Source organism: Daktulosphaira vitifoliae, unplaced genomic scaffold (genome assembly GCF_025091365.1).
Source record: "Daktulosphaira vitifoliae isolate Bord-2020 unplaced genomic scaffold, ASM2509136v1 Scaffold_2, whole genome shotgun sequence".
NCBI lineage: Eukaryota > Metazoa > Arthropoda > Insecta > Hemiptera > Phylloxeridae > Daktulosphaira > Daktulosphaira vitifoliae.
In genome coordinates, this window is record NW_026099573.1 from 42,230,619 (window position 1) to 42,239,770 (window position 9,152).

A 9,152-nucleotide genomic window follows, 5' to 3' on the forward strand; every position below is an offset into this window, starting at 1 on the left:
ATTTTCGAAATTTTTTCAATTATTTTATCTAAAAACTGCTATAACTTTTTCAAAAATGAACATATCAATATAATTTTTTTTTATAGATGCTTGATGTCTTTATCAATCATTTAGTATATTTTTTTCATAAATTTAATCCTTTACCTGCCCACATGGAGGGATTTAAAATGACAACTTTTTCACAAAAAATTAACTTTTTCAACTTAACTTTTGAAAATGTTCCGGAAGGTCTGATACTTTTATATATATCTTAAATTAAAGAAAATGTAATGTATTTTATTATGAAAAAAAAAAATTTCGGACTTTATATTATTTTCATGGTGAAAATCGCTACCGAATGTTATTTTTGTGTGAAAATTCTCGATTTTATTGTTTACATTTTTAACTCTATAATGCTATAACTTTTTGAAAAATGTATTGATCAATAAAATTTTTTATGAGAAATTATATTTTTTAATAATCCCTTTTTCATTCGACGTACTTTATCTTATTCAGGATATTAATAAGAAACTAGCAGATTATGTAGCTTTTGGAATAATCCACCAATTTTTTAAAATTAAACACTATCTAAAGATTTTATCAAAGCGTTTTTTTTTTATAGTGATTTTAATCTCTGTCAGATATCATTATATTTGATCTAACTATGCCACGTCACCACTGTGGCCCGACCCTCCTGTGCTGGGTTTTTTTGTTTATGTTTAATAGATGCATCATTTTAATGTAAATCCAAAATATGTGTCACAATTTATAAACCTTATTGATAAAACTACACCTTTTCATACATAGGTATTTTAAAGTATATCCTTATTTTATCAAAATCGTTTGTCATTCACCCCTCAGCAAATAAAATACTTAAAAGTTGCATAAATTACTCCTTCTGTTTTATTCGGACCTTTTCTCGGGTATTCTTGGAAGTATTCCAACGGACAGCAGCTATTTTCGAGCTAATAAATATTATATTTTATCGGGAAAGAAATTCGGACTCTGTAATTAAGTCATATCGTTTTTTATAGAGGAAAAGTGTGTAAAAAACTCGCCCGGAAAATATCCAGTAATTAATACAGACTTATCGTGCCAAACACTAAAGTATTGTGATAATGAACCTTTACTGACAGCAAAAGGATAATTTGAATTCACTTAGCTGTTTAAAATATTTTTTTAATATTTCATATTGTATTAATTTTTTATAAAAATTAACTTATAGAATGTATCTGCCATACTCGTAAATACCAGTTTGTTTATTATTAGTAAAAAGTTGGTATAAAACAATTTATCGGTTGTCGACAAATACCGATATTTAATTAAAACAGGTAATTTAATCTGCTTACCAGCGAACTCAAAGCTCATTTTTGGTTCAATTGTAATTTTTTTTTTTTTGTTATATTATATTATAAATAGAAACTTTTTTTTCTTTATTAATATATATACAATCTGTTCCCTATAGATACAATAAGAGTATTAGTTAAAATATTTATAACATGAAATACTCGATAAAAAAAAGCCACCCATTGATGACACTTTTAAGTAAATAGAAACTTGAAATTAAATTATTTATTACTTTAAAAAAAAAAATTTAATTCTTGTAAGATTCATATTTCTTTTATGTTATAAATTGATTTCTAATGTAAATATATTCATATTCTATTCCATTAAATATTTTTCAATTTTTTTTTTTTTTTTTTTAATTATCAGCTCATAGATTCCAGTAAAATTTATTTCTTAAATGATTGTTTCTGATATTATCTTAAATTTTAATAAATTATTTTCCATCGATTTTTTTTGAAATACAACCATAAAATTGATTAAACTTTTATTATGCATTGGGTTAAGTACTTTAGATACTGAAGTGTCTTTAAGTAAACTATATAGGGGACGAATTTAAAATATTTTTATCAACAAATATGAAAATAATTTATGCGAATAACTTTTGAACTGGGGTACTCCATTTTCAAAGACTAAAAAAATTTTTATTGCTACGTTGAAACAAATATATATTGTTTTGAACATATTTGTGCTCAACCCTATTTCTATTTATTAATTGATATTTCCTAACCGTGTGCGGTTAGAAATAAAATGTATTATACTTTTATATAATTAAATATATTTAAATTATATTTTATTAACATTAATAAAATATAATTAGATATACAATTTGATATTATATTTCATATTGATATATAATACATTAAATATAGATATTTAGTTCTCATATGGGTGTGGAACTTAATAAGTTACTATAACACATTAAGGTTTATTAATATTATAGTAGTTTTTCACCTGTTGGTAGTAATTATATAGCTGAATAAACATAATCTATCTTTTGCCTAAATAATATTGCATTACCTGTCACCATAGTTTTAATGTAAATACGTCACTAAGCTTTAGGCAGACAGGTTGGGAATCGCTATATTTTTAGTAAAATTTTTGTCAATTTTAATGTTTGAAATTGTGCTGAAACGTATGATAACTTTAACCTACAAATTTACAAACCTCGTACTCGTATACCTAATTTTCTATTACAAAATATTATAAAAAAAAATTAATCAGTTCAACAACTTACTGTATACACTCTTCTGTAAAAAAATACATAACTTTCCATAAAAAAAAGTTTTTTCATACAATATGTATCGTGTACTTCACTCACATTTGATGCAATTGTAATCATAGATTAAAAAAATGCATTTGTAATTTTATTATTTTTCATTTTTAATATTAGCCACTAATTATCAATGTTTTTAGTAGATTTTCTAATATTTAAATGTGCTAATGATAACTCATTAACATTTTTTCTGCACAAATTTGATTAATCAATCACGTGAGCAGCTTAAACGTATCATTGCTGGTTATTGTAACTCCATCGAGTCACTCACTTAGTCTACAAGCAAAATTAATGTATTTGCGTTTTGAACTATTATTATTAAACATTGACGGGGTGGTCGGTTGAATCGCGAACACGTCATGGTGTATTTTTATTTATCATACACCTCATTGTTCTACCTTTTAGCCATTAATTCAATCGTCACGATAACATTAGGGCGCATTAACAGTGTGAATATGAAAAGCTATTTTTCACATCTCTGGCACACGCAAAAGTTAATGGATCGCTTCGATTTATTCATGAACAAATATTGGTGCATTAATTTTTCGACACATTCGTTATATATTGACAATCGAGAGAAGAGAAATGCGGACCATAACGCCCCCACCTTCCTGTTAGCACCTTCAAAAAACCGTCAGAAACAGTCCGACCATCGTTGCGAGGTCGCAGAGAGAGTGTAAAATAAATTGATCGATTCCTGTAGATTGAGTGGAAAAATAATATAAATTAGTGTTTATTGAATTTTGTTCAAAAAGCAAATATTGATAAACACGCGAAAATACATTTGGTAATGTGATAAAATTTCAAAAATATAGTGAGACCGAATAATTTTGATATTATTGAACTTTATAAATATAACAAATTATTATTACAAATTAACAACTAACATCTAATTATAATTCTATAATTATAATAACTAGTCACTATAAGTTATCTTCAAATCAAAATTTTCAATAAAAATAAACAAATTATGTGCAAAACAATTTTGAAAATATTGTATTCCTTAAACGATTTTTGCAATGTAAAAGGTCATAGCAACGCACTTCTGAAACTTTAATAATTTTCGTGAGATCATTATCATTTTCAATACCATAAAATCAGTAATACTTTTGCAAAACACGCTTTTTTTATTTTAAGGTATACGCTGATTTTTGAGCATATACCCTTCAATATAAACAATACATAAGTATTATACTTCTAAACCCTAGAAACGTATACTTTGAAATCTAATCTATACGTTAATTAAAAAAATTGATTGCTTGTATACACCGTATAACCTACCAAAAATATACTTTATAAAATTAACCCATGAAATTTTTAATTTTCTATAACTTTAAACATTTCAAAAATTTAACTGCAATAGTAAATCCTCAAAATATTAAACATTAACGTTTAAATTAAATGTATAGTGTTGTTTTCGCAAATCTTTCAGTAATATCATATCAACTCTCATAAAATTTTGTGCTAGCTATTATATTTACATTATAGTATTTTAGATAAATTTCTTATACATAAGTCAGAAAATAATAACTAAGTAAAGTTATTTAGCTAAACTAAAATTTGTTTTCAATTCAAGGGCCGGATTAACCAATTTTTTATTGTTTAACGATTAAATATATTATAACGTTATAATTTAGTCTAATATTATTCTTTCACATTTAAAAATTAATACAATTATTATGCTCAACGTTTTTAATTTCAAAAAGTTATTCAATTATTTCCGTTTAACGTTAAAAGGGTTTGAAACATAATTCACTCTTTTAAGCCGTTTTTAATACGAGCAAACTACTTTTATCTAACGTAGAGTTTTTAAATATAAAGTTTGAAGAGAATTTATTTTGTTTTAATAAAAATTGTTTTACGATATAAGTTATATTATGTTTAACAATGTTTTTATTTCGAAAAATTTTTATATTATATTGTAATATTAAGGGAAGGACTTAAATGCACTTTGTGGGCTGTAAAGTCCATTTGTACCAGTAGCCTTATAACGTAATGCATTTTACTACCACATCAAGTTTTTTCAATTTTTTATTTAAATAAAAATATATGAATTATTAATCGAATTTTGTTGGTGATTTAAATCTGCCTTCAGATTTAATCTATCATTTCTAGTATTTTATAAAAAAAAAAACAAACAAATTTAATTTATTTAAATGATTAATAATTATTAAATTAAAAACTAGAATAAATTAAAATATACAATATAAATAACTTTATTTAAAAAAATACAATCGAACGCTCATTCTGTAAGTTATCTTTGTAACGCTGTTTATTAGTCAATACATACGAGAACAATGTACTCTAGTATCTACTCAGTATATTTAAAATAAAATAAATATTAATTAATCTAGTATAGTATTCTAAGCAATATAATATAAATGAATAATTTAGTATATTGATTATATAGAATGCAATAAGATATTGTTGTTAAATTTTTCCAAGCAGACTGATTTTAGAGAACTATTTTAATTAATTTCTAAAATGAATTTTCGTAAAAAATTTATTTTATATTATATATTATCATTACGTTTTTATATTATAAGTATTATACTTATATACTTAGTTATTTATTATAATGAGTAATTTTTTATGAGAAATTTTTTGAAGTTTTTAGAATGATTTGCGAATATTTTTTAGTCATTCATGAAATTTTCAGTGAAATTGAAAGTAGTTTTGTTTTTCGACATATTATGGCTCGTCTAACAGGCAGCGTTTGTATAGACTGAGGTCCAGTAAAAGGAAACGTGGTGTCATTCTCACGCGATGTTAGCAATATTATTTTGTAAAACATAATAATGTATACTGAGATCTCTACGCCAACGTTTTTAAATTGCAATAGTGATGCTCTGCTGTGGTAATGGAGTGTTAGTTGAAACGTTCTGAGGATTCAGTAGGTTAAGTAACGTGGCGTCTAGTGTCCGGTTAAAGTCTGTCGACAAACTACCTACCTGCTATTACGATATTTCATACGACTTGAAGAATAGCACAAAAGTATTAATGTCGATCTATACCTATGAGGGTTAAAAGAGTTTTGATCTGATATTTTCTAAAGGTTATTTCTTATAATGGAATTTTAATTTGTGTATCGCTCTGTATAGATCCCAGAAATGGGATGTGTTACAATAATAACGCAACGTCTTGGCTATTCTAATTTTCAAATGTGACGTTTAAAACGGTGAAAGCTATACATTCAAATGAACTACGCATAAATAATAATTATTATTTATCATTACAAAAAATGTAATGAATGACATTTTTTTTTTTTTGAACTACCATTAGCATAGCATAAAAAATTTGTCTGTAGAGCCTATTTCAGTTTATTAGCCGATACATAAACCTGATACGAAGTTTCTATATCAAATTTTAGCTTCGATCCGAAGCTGAGAAGGTATTGGTTTTACTAAGATGTGTTTTTTTTTTTGTACTTTTACCACTTCTTCTCGCTCTCACCAACTGATTTCTTTCAATGATACGTCAAAAGATCACAAATCGTATCTAGTCGAAGTATCATTATACTTGATCTAACTATGCCACGTCACCACTGTGGCCCGACCCCCCTGTGCTGGGTTTTTTTATTTATTCCTCTTCATAAAATTTGATTTGATTATGTACAGTGGCGGCTCGTGAGTGCTGGTGGTGGGGATGCGACTGAAAATATAATACTGCTAGTTCTAGGTATAAAAATTGTCAAACTATTACNCAGCCGTAACTTTTTTAAAAATAACCGAATCAATATAATTCTTTTTTTTGTAGATGCATGATGTTTTTACCTATCATTTGGTATATTTTATTTTTATATCTGACCCTTTACCTGCCCACAGGGGGGATTTAAAATGACAACTTTTTCACAAAAAATTAATTTTTTCAACTTGACTTTTGAAAATATTCCGGAAAGTCTGACACATTTATATATATCTTAAATTAAAGCTAATGTAATGTACTTTATTATGAAAAAAAAAATTTCGGACTTTATTTTATCTTCACGATGAAAATGGCTACCAAATGCTATTTTTGTGTGAAAATTTTCGATTTTGTATTTTATATTTTTAACTTTATTATGTTATAACTTTTTGAAAAATGTATGGATCAACATAATTTTTCTATGAGAAATTCTATTTTTTAATAATCCCTTTTTCATTCGACATACTTTATCTTAATCAGGATATTAATAAGGAACTAGCAGATTATGTAGCTTTTGAAATAATCCACTAATTTTTTAAAATTAAACACTATCTAAAGATTTGCATCGAAGCGTTTTTTTTTTATAGTGATTTTAATCACTGTCAGATATCATTATACTTGATCCAACTATGCNTGTCAGATATCATTATACTTGATCTAACTATGCCACGTCACCACTGTGGCCCGACCCCCCTGTGCTGGGTTTTTTTATTTATTCCTCTTCATAAAATTTGATTTGATTATGTACAGTGGCGGCTCGTGAGTGCTGGTGGTGGGGATGCGACTGAAAATATAATACTGCTAGTTCTAGGTATAAAAATTGTCAAACTATTACTAAAAAATTTTATTTTAAAGGTCACAGTAGAAAATAGAAATGAAAATAATTATAATAGCGATTATACTATTATACCAACCGAATACAACGAGCGTACACGTAGTTAATTCTAAAAATAAATTACCCAAAATAGTAACACACTAATATTTTACTGTATAAACGACGCTTATTCTGAGGGATACCACTTCAATATTCGCACACGACAAATGTATTATAACTATTTTACTATTTAAAAATTTGAATTTTTAATAAAAATCCAGTACAGTGAGGGGTGTGGCATAGTTGGGTCAAGTATAATTATATTTGACAGTGATTAAAATCATTATCATAAAAAACGCTTCGATACAAATCTGTTTAATTAAAAAAAATTGGTGGATTATTCCAAAAGCTACATGATATCCTATTTCCTTATTTATATCTTGATTACAAGTTTTATTATGAATAAATATCTATATATATATATGTATGTATAATATATAAATACATAAAGTGAAGTAGTGTTATTTAAATAAAAAGTATATCGAATGAAAGATGAATATAAATATTTTTTCTCATAAAAAAATTGTATAATATCGAGAATTTTCTTACAAAAATAGCATTTGGTAACTATTTTCACCGCGAAGACAAAATAAAGTCCGAAATTTTTGTTTTCCATAATAAAATATATTATATTATCTTTAATTTAAGATATATATATGTGGGTTATATCTTACAACACACAATTATTTAAATGGCGGTAGACTTTTATTAAACAAAATTATAACACTAAAATAGACGTATAAACACTAAAAGAAAATATATGTATATACAGTAAGGAAAAATAAAATAATCGAAGTAAACATAATACACGATGACAACAGCGGCGGGGTGTAGCGGTCGTGTAGCGTATCGCGGACTAGACAGTCTGAACTGAACTAACTCACTGACTGATTCTTCCGATATATATATAGCTCCGATAAGGCTCTCGCTAATTCTAGAATATTCTATACCCGCGTAGGTTATCTTATGGCGTTATCGAAGTTTCTCGAAGGTTTTTTGATAACGAGAACATTCGAGAATATTCGTTGCGTATGTTTTGGTCGCTACATATATAAAAGTGTTAGATTTTCCGGAACATTTTCAAAAGTTAAGTTGAAAAAGTTCTACTTTCTATATGCATTTTTTAGATATGAACGCTCCCCCCGTATATAGGGAAATGATCCGATTTAAAAAAAAAGTATGTTGAATGAAAGATGTATACAAATGCTACTTCTCATGAAAAAATTGTATTGATCTATACATTTTTCAAAAAGTTATAGCATAATAAAGTTAAAAATGTAAAATATAAAATCGAGAATTTTCACACAAAAATAGCATTTGATAACCATTTTCACCGTGAAGGCAAAATAGAATCCGAAATTTTTTTTCTATAATAAAGTATATTACATTATCTTTAATTTAAGATTTATATAAAAGTGTCAGACTTTCTGGAACAATTTCAAAAATTAAGTTGAAAAAGTTGTCATTTTAAATCCCCCCTATGGACAGGTTAAGTGTAAGATATAATATTTTTTTGAAATTTCAAAATAAGTATTTTTTGCAAATTTTTCCATTAATCCAATAGTCTTTTTTTATAATTTATTTAATGAAAAATATTTCAATGTAAAATGAATTCATTAATTCTCTCTTGATTTTTTTAACTCTTAGTCAGTTGCGTGGTTTTTCACTACCAGTTCCGTTGTGTTTGAAAAAAAATTTCTTTGAATGAAATAAGTCTATTTGTCTATGCTTTCTTAAACTTCATTTTAACATAATAGTTTTGAACAAGATATAATGAATAATTATGTCTTAATAAATATGGCGGCTATACAGAATGATTTTTTATCATAACCCACACAATTACTTACAGAATAAATATATTTAAACATTTTTTTTTGGTTATCTTTAATTTCGCATTATTCTTGAATTATTAACTATTTAATAGTTTTTAAGTTCATCCCTTATGTCTTGTACAGGTGTAAACTTTGTGTTGGGGCCAGGGGCACTAAATATTAT